The sequence below is a fragment of the Natrix helvetica genome (assembly GCF_964273705.1).
Source record: "Natrix helvetica genome assembly, chromosome: 5".
Classification (NCBI taxonomy): domain Eukaryota; kingdom Metazoa; phylum Chordata; class Lepidosauria; order Squamata; family Natricidae; genus Natrix; species Natrix helvetica.
Genome location: NC_138551.1, coordinates 39,581,381 through 39,594,568, shown reverse-complemented (window position 1 = coordinate 39,594,568; position 13,188 = coordinate 39,581,381).

The window sequence follows — 13,188 nt, the reverse complement described above, 5'->3', positions numbered from 1 at the left end:
CTTTTAAAGTATATACAGGGTGGGAACAGGAGGAACAAATGACAAAATGTCTGTCATGACACATGTCTTATGTATATGCTGTCAGGATACAAGAACTGTAATTTTATTTATAATTGTAGATAGTAGCAGATGCCTACGTCCATGTCCACTCTTATCTGGCCCACCTCAAAGATTTCTATGTATTATATATAATTGTTTTAGTTAGCTAGCTCATCTTTCTTACCTATCTGCTTAGAAAGCCCTCTTCATGATAAGATTATTGCTGTGGGAATGGCACATAATCAAAAGCCTGGTTTCCAATCCTTCTGGGGACACGGGAAGCTTTGTGTCTTGAGTATTAAGGCTTGCCTGGGAGTTGGAGACAGATTTGCATGCATCTGTGTGACTGGAAACCTGTTGCATAAAATCTTAATCTTGAGATGTTTATAGGCATGCACATCAAAGTAGTTTTATAATCACCTTGTGTAATGGAGATGGATTGGACACGACTTTGCAACTAACAACAAAAGGAGATGGAAATATATTGAACAATATAATAAGATCTGGATGACTTAATCTGCAAGTATATATCTTTTGCTCTACCATGCTCTTTACTCTAATGTTTCTTATAGAGCCGTGTGCCTTCCAATTATTTATCAGACTTGTCTGACACCTATATAACTTTCTGCTCCTTGACAACTTTTTCCCAGTCTTCTTAAAGAGATTCCTTAGTCTGAAATTGCTTCTATCTCAGAAATGATTGTGTCATGCTACATTTATGCAGGTTGAATGGTTTCCTACCTTCTGTCAAGGCTCTTATCATTCTGATAGACCACTTCATTTCAGCCCCTGTCTCAGTTCTGCTGATACTTGAATTTTTGTTCTTTGAGTAGTTTATTCTGTGCAATTGAGTACGGTAAAGTACAACCAATTGTGGACTGAGCTGCCCTTAAGTTTCCCAGGGTTGCTTAGATTGTTTCCTGTTTTTGTTGTAGACACTGCATAATGTTGCTTAACAATAAAATAGTGTAATAATGTGGGCTTCTGAAAATGTACAGTATCTTGAGGTGGTGGTATCTGGGTAACATAAAAGTTTGGTGATCTTTTATCACCAAATTTCACTGCTTGAAATCTCACTGCTACGAGCAGGTGAGCTCACCATGATTACGTAACATAAGAAAAGATTCCTTAAGAGAAATCATAGCACTTGGATTTTATCATTAATAATTTCAAATTGATGTGTATTTAAAATGTAGAAAAGCTCAAACGTTCATTATATTCAAAATGTATATAATGTAAAAGGGGTATAATTAGATATATTCACAGTAGATGTCAAAAACCTTCCATTCGAGTTCTGAAAGCTTATTTTATAAAATGATATAATTTATATCATATCCCATCTATTCAGATGTCCATTGGAGAAATGTAATTTGAAAAAAAACACAAATAGAGAAGCGAAGCCTCACCCTTCTACTGTATATAATGACACATGTATATACCCCAACTGCTGTAAAGCTTTTACTGGATAACTCCCTCCTTTTTATAGTTTGGTAGGTTTTGGATTACTGTGTGTGTTAATAATGTTGTCATTTTCCTAGCTGGTCCAGTGATAAAAGCAAATGTTTTCTGTAACACCCCATTGCTCTAACCTATATCTATCATCAAAATATGGGTCGTTTGGTGTTCACTAGGCCAAGAGATCATGCTCACCTTCCTGTCTGTTTTTTCCCTTCCTGTCAATTACTAAAGCATTTCTTTTCTCTCAAAGAAATAAAGCGCATTAGATTTTTAGGAGGCATTTTAAACATCTCTTCCCTCCAGCAGCCTGGATCATAATTTCTTCCTGCAGCTGGGGGAACATGTCAAAGCTTTCCCCAGCAGCTTGTCAGTGTTGATCATTATCTTAGCCCAGATGGGGCTCACTCTAGCAGAAGTGGAAAGCACTTGCTTCCAATAGATTTGCAGATGTTGCCTTTCCAACAAAAATCAGATGTGTCCCATTCATAACTATATAAAGACAGCAACCACACTTTGCTTCCTTTGGCATTATTTTTCTGTCAAACATTCACTTTCATTTCTATCCATTTTCCAGGAATAAAGTGAAATTTCCTACTTAAATCATGGTTACCTCACATAATAAAGATGAATACACTGGGGTTTTTTAAAGCTTTCCTAATGTTTCTCTAAGAATACTTTGGCTTAGAGGACAAAACTTCCATGATGAAATGTGCTCTGTCATACAATACCTTTATGGAATATTATAATAACTACAGAAATCTTAGAATTATATGATAGTCTATGGATATCGATTACCTCAGGGGTGTCAAACTCAACTTCATTGAGGGCTGCATCAGGGTTGTGTTTGACTTTGGGGGACCTGGCATGGTCAGCTCAACATCACTCCTGTTGGGGGGCACCTGTAGTGACCCGAATGCTCTGCCAGCAAAAAAGGGCTCCTAAGGTCCGTTTTCGGCTGAGATGGCCCCCTGTAACCCTTTGCCAGCAAAAACACAGCTCAGGAGAGCCACATCTGACCCAGAGGTAGGTTGCTTCCAGTTCAGCCCGGATCGGGCAAACCAGTTGTAGTGGTGGCAGGAGGCTCCGCCCACCTGCCCAGACGCAGAAGTGTCGCACACAAGTATGAGCGTGAGTGCGCCCAAACCGGTAGTAAAAATGGCAACTCACCACTGGTCCATCCCTCCAAAGCTCTGTTTTTGCTGGCAGAGGCACCGCGAGCCAGTCCTTCACTGTTTCCAGGGCGGCTCCATGGGCCAGATCTAATCACATCTTAAGTTTGACAACCCTGGCTTACAGGAATCTTTTCTGAAGGAATGTAAGTCCTGCCCACTTAGAAATATTACCATCTGAGCAAGCAGACAGAAAGATAGATTGGTTCACACATCCCATCCAGATTTTGCTTTAATTATCTTTTGCAGTATTAAATAAAAATGGCTTTGTTCATCAGGAAGACCAAGTGATTCTCCATGATATGCAAATGATAAGGATTAGTTCACAGAGATAAGGTGACCAACTGTCCTCCTTTAGGGAGGACAGTTCTTCTTTTGTAAGTTCTGTCCTCCCTCAAAAAGTGTTCTCCTACATGTCCTCCTTTTCGATATTTGAAGACTAATCTGGTGCTCGTTATGTAACGTATTTGCATTTGACATGACAATTCATTAAGGCTCGGTATAGTGCAGTATAAGATGCGATTATGAGACGCATGCACTCCGCACAGGAGACCTTGAGAGAGAGCACCACATGCAAGTGGCTTTGTTTACTTCTTACCGAAACACAACACGGCACATACGCACGCAGTAGACTCACGGCACGTCGGCAATTGAATGACTCACGGTAATTATTTCTTTCTCAATGAATATTCAATTATACAGAGGTAAGTACAATTCACGTTTTATTAAACAGTTTTTAATGGTGTTTTTTTACTTCATCGCAAGTATATTGGACAGATATTGAATCTTGTGTTGAATTTTTATCTAAAGAAATGCTAGACATTAAAATAGACGACAATTGTCTCTTTGAAGAAATTAGAAGACTGAATGTATATTTAAATTCTGAAAAATTAATACAATGGGAAAATCAACATGTTGAAATTGATAAAAGATGGCTGGCTATTTTCAGCCATTTCAAAAATGAACATATTCCATGTGAAAATTTATTTATACTTGCTCAATTTACGTTGTGCTGCCCTGGAACTAATGCAGCAGTTGAAAGAGTTTTTTCAATTGCCAATGATTTTTGGACAAGTGAGAAATCGAGATTGAATGTTGATACTCTAGCTGCAGTTCAGATATTTCCAATATATTGTTAGAAGATGATACATTGACAAAAATATTAATTCAATGGAAAAGTACTCATTTAAATAATAATTAACAGGCATGTAAGCATAATTACAATATAAAATGTTACAAATGTTTTTATTATGCATATATCATATTTTAGTGTATTATTGTTGCAATGAATAAAATATTTCTTTTATTTACGATATTTTTTTCCAATTTATTTGTCCTCCTTTTCATTGTAAAAAAGTTGGTCACCTTAACAGAGAGTAATAAGCTAAAGGCAAATGAAATACACTAGTATGGGCTGTGAATATAACTATAGTTATGTGATCACATTTCCTCCACCAATAGCAAAATTATACAAGCCGTCTCCAGTTACTGCCATATCCACTGTCCAAACTTTTCTGTCTTTCTTATCAACAGTTATTAAGTCTGTTATGTGACAAGTGCTTGTCTGTTTGAATTCTGAAGTCCCGGAACACTTTAGCTTCACATTGTCTGTATTGTGATCCTACCAATTCTTGCTTGCAAGCAAATGATATTTCATGCTACTGTATAATGCCATTGTTTTTAGTCAGTCAATGTGATATTGCAGCAGCTAATTAGGCATTCCATTGTTTCTTCAGCTTCTTTGCTTAGGCGGCATTTGCTATCTGTTGATGCTTTCTTAATTCTGGCTTTGTATGTATTTTTTTTTCTTAAGGCTTGGTCTTGTTCAGCCAGAACAAGCACGTCTGTCTCTTTTTCCTGCTCTTAGCTATTTCCAGGACTTGTAATATGCCTGATGTAATATTTTTAAAAATACTGGCTATATAATAATTTGTCTTGCCATATCTCTTTTCTATTCTTTGTTTGATTTTCCTTGTAGGACAGTTTGGTCTCTCCGGTACTCAGTAAGCCTTCATGGTATACTAGATTCAGTACATTCTCTTCACTATTTTCAGGTATTCTTCCAAAGCCCTCTTCATTTCTCTAACTGGCTCCTATTTTCCTTGTTAAGTAGAATCTTAAAAATTTGCTGCATGGATGAAGGGCAAGGTTCATTGTCATCCCCCCCCCCCAAAAAAAAATATTCCAGAAGTGTATCTAATGACTGGAAATTCCCAAGTTTTAATTGTCTCAATGGTATTTCTTCCACTGAGTTCGTATGTTAAAATATTCTTCACTCTCATAATGTATTCATTTCTAACCTTTTTCTTAACTCTAAGGTGCTTGATGTTGTCAGCTTGAAGGATGGTATTTGTAAGGCCTTCTGTATTCAGACTCCTGATATAATTTTCATAGGACATCTTGATTCTTTTAGCTTTCATTATTGATATTCACTTTTCCACTGTTGGTGATGAGGATAATATTTGCACTGTCCAGCCTCCATGGCAATATCTTGGTTTTATTTACATACATACATACATACATACATACATACATACATACATACATACATACATACATACATACATTGTGGATCAGTGATTCTATTTCAGATAGTGCTTTTCCATACAGCTTTATCGATGTTATGGGATAGCCTGGAAGATGTTTTTGATGTTTTATCTTGCAAGATTCTTCTCTTGATGTTAATCTTTTCTGGTCAATCATGATTGAGTGACAGCTGTGTTTTCCATTCTGACATTGATCTTTGCACAAAGTTTCTGATGTTTTTCTGACTGTTGTTATTTCTAGGCACTTAGTCATGTCGCAGGGTGCTAAAACCATTCTTGTAATAAATCCATTCTACATTCAAGTTGGTCTCCCTTCTCTTGAAGTTTTCCAGAATCATCTTGTCAATTAGGAACTTTTGTTCCTCTGCTGTTTGGCCAGTTTCCTTTCTGCTTGGGTAGAAAGAGCTTGTTTTCAACTAGATGCTGTTAGACTGCATCAGCTATTGTACCAGTTAACAATTTGAAAGTTATTGATAAGTAGGTAATTGGCCTACAGTTGCTTGATGCTGTCTTTTTTTCTTTTATTATCAGGTAAGTTTTACCAAATGTTAATCAATCTTCAGTTTTACTCCCATGAAATCTCCTGTTAAACTTCTTGATAACAAGTAAGTATAGTCTAGTCAGATGTTAAAATAAAAAACCATGCAGTTCATCTTCACCAGCTATTGACAATTCTTCATTTTTTTGGCTCCTTTCTGCACCATTTCTGCTGTAAAAAAGTTCTATTTCAGATATAATAAAAAGCTGAAAAAACAGAAACTCAAGCATGTAACACCAGAAGTCTTTTATAACTGCAATACACTGAAAACAACCAGTGTCATGAGGCACATCACTATAAGTCAAGTCTTTATAGCATTGTGAATTTCTATTGCACTTCAGTTGTCTCTTGTGAATGATGGCATTTCAAAGTATCAGAATGATATGATTATCAATTCCACATCCAGTAGAATGGCAGGAGCAGAATAAAACCTTCAAATTAAAGCCATTTCTCACTACTCTGTCTGACGCTTGTAATGCAATATGCATTATTTGGTTTCTAGTATGTAAAACCCAATAATGTTCTAGAATAAAAAAGGTACACATTACAACAATTAAGTGTATTCCTTCTATTAAAACATAGTATTTCACCCCAAAAGGAAGTGTTTATTATATAGCACTACAATTCAGTTTATCTGTACTGTATTGACCAGTAGGATTGCTAATAATTCAATTCTATGAATTTTTATACCGAAGTTTTGGAGACCTCAGAGGGACACTAAACTACATTTCAGCCTCATGCAGAATCCCCAAGAGTAAATTAAAGTATTTTCTGATATCATTCAGCTATTGTTGAGCTGAAATAAAACAGTCCTCATTACAGTTATATCAACATAAAAATGTTTGGGAGCCCAGAATTTGCTATTAGTCTCTAGTGTGAAGATTGCTTGATTGAGACAGTGGTTCAAAGCCTATTCCAAATAATATGATCTTATCCCATTTTAATAACTTGAAAGGGATGCTGCTTTAATTTACAATTGCAGTTTCAATTTAAAATATTAAAATGCTTTTATTTAGTATTGCCTTATAAATTATTGTTTATAACTGGACAACACAGTGCCTGCCTTCCCTCCTGGAACAGGGGGTGTGTGAGTGCTTACCCACTAGCCTCTGCCCACTTTTCGCCACTGCCGTTCACCCCCATTCTGCCTAGGAGTGCTGTACCCCTGCCCTGCCTGTTGGCGGGAAACACAATGGTGTCGGTAGCTGGCTCAGTGAGGAGATCCCGCTGGTGTGCCCTGCAAGGTGCAGCAATAGAGGTCAGCCAGCACCATTGTGCATCGGGGAAAGTGCGAGCCCTGCCTGCTCTGCTCTCACTGGCCAGAGGTGGGGATGGATGGATGGATAGATGGATGGATAGATAGATAGAGAAAATACTGGGAGCCACAAAACCTGGGTAGGCATGACTGGGGGTCATGTGACTGAGTGGGAGTGAGTGAGTCAAGTTGGCCATGCCCGCCCAGGTTTTGTGGCTTCCAGTGTTTTCTTTTCTGTGGGAAATGGGTCTAAATGACTCTTTGAGTGTTTAAGGTTGCATAGCCCTGCACTAGGACAATTCGTCCCTCTCAACATTTCCTACTATTGAGCCAGGTATCTCCTATTTTATATTTAGGCATTTGGTTTTTCCTTCTAAGTGCAGGAAGGAAACCACTGTTTCACTACTGAACTGCATCTTGTTGGAGAAGGCCCAATGGTCAAATCTGTCAAGAAAGTGTTGGCAATCTCTCCCAGCTTGGTGTCATCTGAAAATTTGATGAGTTTCCCTTCTATCTGCTTATCTATATAATTTATGAAGATGTGGAATATATATATGGCCAAATATAGAACCTTAAGGTATCCCACTGCATATTTCCCTTCTTGCAGATGTAGGTCCATTGAGGACTACCGGTGCTTAATAGCAGAGCACTTGACTTGCAATGCAGCTGGACTATCTGTATACGCCATTCCAGCTCTTCAGATGATAATCTAGAAAAGCTTATTATACTATGCAAATCTTTAATAGTACAAGCAAACACTGTTTATTTCCCATGGTTCTCTAATTTCAATGACTTTAAAGTAGGTGTTTACTTTTTAAGTAGTTTAAGCTAAACAAATTAAGCAATTTTGAAGTAATATTTTCAAAAAGAATTGGGTGGAGATTCTGGTTTAAAAGACAGGGATATGTTTAAATAATACATACTGTTATTTGTACTCTCTGTATGCTTTGCCCTATGATTTCAAGATATAAATGGTGATAAAAGAATGTATTGGCAGTGCGTATAAGGTAGGCAAAAGCTATTTGTTTGCTTCACAACTGAAGTAATAAACAGGAACTCTCAAGAGGAATTCCCATAAAACACATACTGTACATCCAGGATATAAAATCTACTTTCTGTATTAACTCTAGCTGTGTATATATGTGATGCATCAAATTAAAAAGGCAATGAAGGATAGCATAAGGCTAGAGTGGGAACAGAATGAGTATAAACAGAATATTCGCTTCTTCAAGATTAGACAAATACTACAATTGTGCTCTATATTCTTACTCTTTTATTTGAGCACCTTGATCAAATAAACAGTGCTTACTTTGCGGGAAGTATAGAGATATCTATATAGAGCCATAGTTTTTTGTATTCAACTATTGAATTTCCAGTGAACATTCTGCATAAATTATGATTTTCTAATTATAGATGCTTCCTTTATAACCAATTCAATTATTGAAAGTTTGCTTAAATTGGTTTATTTCTTAGACTATATCAAATAGCTAAGTTTCAGTATGACATTTGGCCTATAATATAAACATTATACCTGTATTTATTGAATTGCTTAGTGTGGATGTAGAATAATATGATTGCAGGGAACATGTCTTGAAATTTATCTCTTAAAACAGGGAGAAAGAACTATTTTCTACTTTAATATGAAGGCTTTAGTAAGTAAAGTGGTGATGAAAACAGATGATAAGGGATTTTTCAAAAAACCCTGAAAGCAGCATAGCAGAAACATTTTTTATGAGTGAGATACGCCCTTTCTGTCATCACTTTCATACTTCAAAAACCTCTGATATTTAATTGACAAAGTTAGTTGGTGCTTTTGAGCAATCTACACAATGAAAGCATTAGGTTTTGGCTTCAAGATCTGAAAATAAAAATTGAAAGATGAAGTATTGACCGTGCATTCACTTGTTCTTCCAGTTGGCAATTTGATTTTCAATTGTTTCTTTTCTATATTCAGCTTTCACCAAGATTGTTTGAGATGGGACCCAGTGTGTTGACAACCACTGGGAACATCACCCAATCTTTCAAATTTGTTTTTCAGATATTGATATTTTGACTTCTATTCTATTATTACCTAGTATTACTTTGCATTATTTTGAATAGCTTGTTCTTGCAAACTAAAACTTGCATAACTAAGCCTCCTGTTTCTTTTTAAATGTAATGTTGTAAGCCATTACCAGGTTTTATCATCATCCAGTTTTCCCTCAATCTTTTGTAGATATTAGACAGATAATACTTTTCCCTGCCAACATTTTCTTCATTTTTTATTACATTATTTTGATAGTCATTTTTTCATTTTTTTTCTTTTTGTTTTTCAGTCTAAATTCTCCAGTTTAGCAGGTGTCCAATTAATAATTTTTGTATCCCAGCTATGATCCTAATAGTGATGACTTTGATGGTATTTTCACCATTCAGTTTGGCTTTAGCAATTTTGTCATATATTTGGATGTATTCTTTGTTAATCATATATTGAATCTGTCCATAATTCATGTTATCTAACTGTAGATAATTGCCCAAATACTTGGAGGCTTATCCTGATGGCTCCTGATGGTTTGGCCATTCAACATTTCAATTCCATTACTGTTTCTGATTTTACCCCACTTTGTTGCTACTATAACACATTTGCCCACACAAACGTCCATGCAATACTTGTGCTAAATAATGTTAAACTGTTCGTGAATGACTGGATTTTGATTTATGGATTTACAGAAAGTTTCAGATTATCCACATAAAGCAAATATGAGATTTTATTAGCATTTTCTGCTATTTGATAACAAATACTGTTTTCTTCAAAATCACCCATAGTGGAATCATGACAATGACAAATCATAAATTGTTGGAAATGTTTCAACTAATGTTGACAGGCCCATAGTTTTTATTTCCAACCACCCACTCTTATTCCATTGTTGCATGAGAAGGACTGGCAGAACAGAGGGAGAAGTGAAAAGAAGGATCAGTTTAGAGTCCTTACATAGCCACAAATGAACTAAATGTAACCCCCCTTGAATATTATTGACACTTATCTAATTCTGCTGACCATTAGTAGAGAAGATTTTATGCATAGGCCTTCAAAATCAACATGGAGTAGAGAAAATGTGGGTGCTGGCTTGCTTTGCTATACCAAAAGTCTATACTACTGTATCCTCCAAATAATTTTTAATAGCATCATGCCGAGGATGGAACTCTGGAGGAGTTCACCAATATTTCCTTCCAGACAATACAAAACCATTTATGACTACTTTTTATGGAATGTGTTACAAATCTATTGGATTATACTACTGTCTAGCAGCCATTTTATCCAGATTGTCAAGCCTACTATGCAAACAACTTAAGAAGAATCTGACAGTAATACTATTTTTGCTTTTTTGGCCAGCCTTTTTTCTTTTATGCTGTGTTTGGTTTTAGTAGAAAACTATGTTTTATTGAGAATGTTTGCTATGGTATTTATTGTAATTTAAATTTATTATTTTATTAAAAGTTATTTTATGTCTTATTTCATGTAAGCTACCATTGGTGCCACATATTTATTAGAAATATATTAATGCTAGGTAAACAATGAAATAACTTGAGGAAGTCAACAGTAATTATCGTTCAGTCCGATTTTTCTGATGCTTGCTAGAGAAAGCATGGAAGAGGAGACACAAAGATAAACTTATATGGAATGCTATATTGACAATCAGAGTGAAACCCATTTTATCCTTGTGAAAAATACACCAAATATTTTGCACTGATTGAAAGAACTACAACATAATTGAAATGCCAATAGTTCTGCTTTAGTGAAGTTGCAAAACTGCCTCAACATTTCATTGATCTAGATTTGAAAAGAATTGTGTGGAAGAACAAAAAGCTCAGTTAACTGGAAGAAGTAAAGGGAAGAAAATTGCATCCACACATAAAAACATTCATATATTTGCCTTTTATATGCCTATAAGAAACTTCTAGTTTTTGCATTGCCTCTTCTGCCAGGCACAATTACCTTTCTCCTGCTATGTTGCTCATGAAAAATATATTTATCCGAAACTAGAACCAGCAATTTGCTATTGAAGATAAGGTGAGAAAACAGAAGTTGGATTTGAATAATTGTGTTCAGGATTTTTTAAAAAAAAACAGATACTGAGTATAATGGGGGTTATTGTTCTGGATTCCATTCAAGAAGATGGTCATATGCAAGCTATAACTTAGTTTTTGATATGACTCTATGGTTGTTCATTCAAGTAAATGCAATGAGTCACTTACATATACAGTAATGACCAGAGTTATTTCAACATTCCATGTTGTTTTCATAAAGTCCTGTTAAAGGGGGGGAGTTATATTCCCAATAGAAAAATAAATAGAGAAATAATTACATTGACATAGGACATGATGGCAAGGAAATGCCCATGGAATATCTAAAAGTCTTAAGAAGGCTCTACTCACATGTATTTGTCAAAGTAATATAGACACTGACACTGTTTTAATAGGATTCAGGGTGGAAACAGAAATGTATGATAAAAGGCACAGCATACAACTCAATTTCACTGGTTACAGTACCCATAAGTTTAGATTATAATGCATGGACTCCAAGAATATAATAGAACAGAGACAGAATCCTGCATCAGTGGCAGTTTATTGCAAATCTAATGGCTAAAGCTATGGTTAATTCAATTGTCTTTGAACAACTGATCAGGATTTTTGCCCCTGAAATTTAAGTTTGTTCTTATTTCATTTTCTTTTCACAAATCTTGTACTTCTTTATGTCTTTTCAAGTGCATGTTTCTATATTATTATTAAAATAACTCCATGCACCTTTACATAGTTTTTAGATAAAGTAATATTATTTATTGTAGCCTTCTTGTTTTTCTTTTAATTTATATTCCACTTTTCTACCAAGAGAAATTTCAAGATTGTATTGCATCTTTGAAACATCATGGTGTCTCTGTCCAAAAGTTCAACAAGATGCAAAGCTTTTGTGATGTTTTCGGTTGGATGTGTTAAGCCAATTCATTCTGGTTTATGTGATAGTCATGCCAGGAAATCATAGTTTGGAATGATGAATAAACCCAGCCTTTACCTTAGAAGAAGGGTGATTAAGAATATTAAAATAGCGCTGTATAAAATTATAATATGGACAATATTAATAGTGATAGTTTCTGAAGTTGGGAAACACTAATCCATTTCACTTTTTCTGGCTGCCATGCAGGGCAAATTCTAGGCAAACTAGGCAGTTTCCTTCAGTCCAAATTTACAAGGTGCCAAAATTGAAAACATATCTGAACCCTAACCTCTGAAATTCACAGCATGAATATAAAATCTGATAAACTTTTCTCACTGATTTAGACATTTTTATTTCTATTTATTTTAAAAATGCTTAGCCACAAAGTCAGTTGAATGATAGTGAAACAGGTATTGCTAGTCACAAAAAATAAATTATTATTACAGCCATGGATTTCAAGAAGTGACTAATATTACCAAAGGAAGGTAAAGATATGATATGAACTTATTGAGTGATTGAATCACATTACTATTAGATTATCAAAGTTACACATGGAATGGCAGTGGATTTGTACTCTGTACACTAGCATGCCTCCAGAGAGTTAAATGTAATCTTGGAGGAGTCACAATATGACTGTGTAGGGTGCCAAAACATCTAGAGTTCATCTTGCTTCTACAGAAGCAGAAATGTAAGGTCTGTGTTGGCCAGTCAGAAGATGATCTACTGGATAATTTCATTCTTGAAGTTTTCAAGATATTTCTGACATTAAAGGATATATGAATATGTTGTGGGAAGAAAGCGTGAATAGGGATATGAAAACATTCCCAGGAACAGATATTGGTAAAAGGTAACCAAAATTAGCCATACACATAGCAAACAGAAAATAGAAAACATGGTTTTTAATGTGGAATATTATGTATATTAAAAAGTGGTACTAAGCAGAAACATTTCCTTAAGTACTTGGGATCCAATTGTATACTACAGCCTCTTAGGATCTATTCTTGCTGTAGGTCCACTATCCCAAAAGAAGTAAGATGAAGTCAGAAATCCAATCTTAATCAGGTGGTATTTCCAGCCATCAAACATCCCTCAGAACAAAAGATCAAATCAACCGTGTGATCTGAAATATGAGACATACTGGAATAGATCCATAATTGCTATTGCTCTATGAACTCCTGAGCTACTCTAGTCCAACTATTAACTTGGAAATTGAG